The sequence below is a fragment of the Lagenorhynchus albirostris genome, chromosome 6, assembly GCF_949774975.1.
Source record: "Lagenorhynchus albirostris chromosome 6, mLagAlb1.1, whole genome shotgun sequence".
Taxonomy (NCBI): Eukaryota; Metazoa; Chordata; class Mammalia; order Artiodactyla; family Delphinidae; genus Lagenorhynchus; species Lagenorhynchus albirostris.
The window spans coordinates 82,112,944-82,114,817 of record NC_083100.1 but is presented as its reverse complement, the minus strand read 5'-3'; positions in this window follow the sequence as shown (position 1 = coordinate 82,114,817).

The window sequence follows — 1,874 nt, the reverse complement described above, 5'->3', positions numbered from 1 at the left end:
ATACTGTAAGCTCAATGAGGGCAGAGACTGTATACATTTCATTTATCACTATACAATCAACATATAGCACAAATCTTATAGCTAATAATTACTTGTCAAATAAATGAATATCACAGATGAAGATGGACAATGTAATGAAAATGACTGATTCTTATGCAGTCTTGCATTATAGAATATTTTAGGACTATAGCATCAAAGCTTTATTTAAGATTTTAAGCATTTGTCAAAATGGATGAAGGGCACTGTTTTCGAGAAAGAATGTTGGGTATATAGCCTATTCTCTACTTCAATGCCTCTCAAACTGTAGTTGGCAAATTTCCAATCTATGAGACTTTTGTAAAATACAATAACATTGAATTACTAAAAACATGAACTATAAATAAAAACAAAATATAAGCTCACTTATTTTTATTATTACCTTCAATTGTAGTAAAATTATTCTGTCAAGTTTCTACAAAAATTAAACAGTTGTTGTCAATGTCTGTACTAGTCTCATTGAAGATCAGTAACAAACAGTTTAAGGTTAACACTAGTTTTAGAACTGTACTTTGAGCAGTTTTGGTTTACTCCAACTTGAATGTCTTAAGTCATTGGCATTGGGTTAGGTAGGGTATCTCAAAGTCTCAACTATTCTTTGTTATAGAAAGAATAGTTGAAAACTATCAGAAATAAAATAGTTAGAATACCAAGCAATAAAATAGTTGTAGCATTTATAAAAGTTATAAAATTTAGAAATAAAATAGTTAGAAAACTATTAGAAATAAGATAGAAAACTAAGTCCCTGTGGTCATGAGTATAAATTGGAGGATGGGCAAAAAAAGACACAAAAACCTTCCCTGAATTAAGCCTGTTCTATTTCCCACATACTTACTGGATTTTGAACAAGTTGCTAGCAGGAGAAAAAGTCAAATGTTGCCCTTGGGATGTTACAGAAAAACCAATTGGTTGTTGAGATTTTATTACTAGCTGGGTTGGTATAGCCTTGTAATCAAAGTGCTGGATACATTATTTCCATCACAGCTAGTTTCTCTTAACTCTTCTAACTCACTTTCCTGACCTAAAATATTCTGCCTTAATGTTTTATCCCTTAGCCATTCCCACATCCTTATAACAGTACCAAAAGCTAGGATATAGGGAATTTTCTTCCCACCTTGAGCATTTAGGGTGTGAAGGATATTCATGGAAGATAGGCTGATTATTATCTGCCTGCCTTTGACTTACCAAGTTACTAAATTTCTTCCCCTTATATTATGCCTTACAGCTTAGGTATATAAGAAATTCTTTACTTGTGCCACTTCAGGAATGTCCATGTTATCTGAACATAGGAGTAGATTTTTACAGTAGCTGAAAGCAGCAGAAATACTTTAAAATCCTTCATCTAAGAGGAATTCAACATCCCTCATACTCCAAAGGGATTTTGTCACCTTCCTGAAGATGAAGGAAGAGAGATTTGGCATGCCTTGCTTATTTGTGGCTGTTGGTATATCCAAAGACAGGTGAATACCTTAAGGTGAATTTCCTCATGATATATGGCATACTATCCAATCTCAAAGGCAAGGTCAATTCCAGCCCAGTTCAATTCCAGCCCTACCTTGGAGCTGAAGATTTAAACTTAATCTATACATTTTTGAGCCATGTGAATTTCAAGCATAGGAAGAAATCAACTTTTGTTCTGGAAGCAGTCTATGATACTCATTTACCTCTGTTTCCTCATCCAGCCAACACACACTTGAATCTCTAGAGTAAATTGGCTTCTCAAGAGTCTTCCAGCTGGTAATAACTGCAAGTTCAATTGAACTTCTGTCAAGACTCTGGACTCGAAATTCTGGCATTGGGACTTCCCTGGTGGCACAGTGGTTAAGAATCCGACTTCC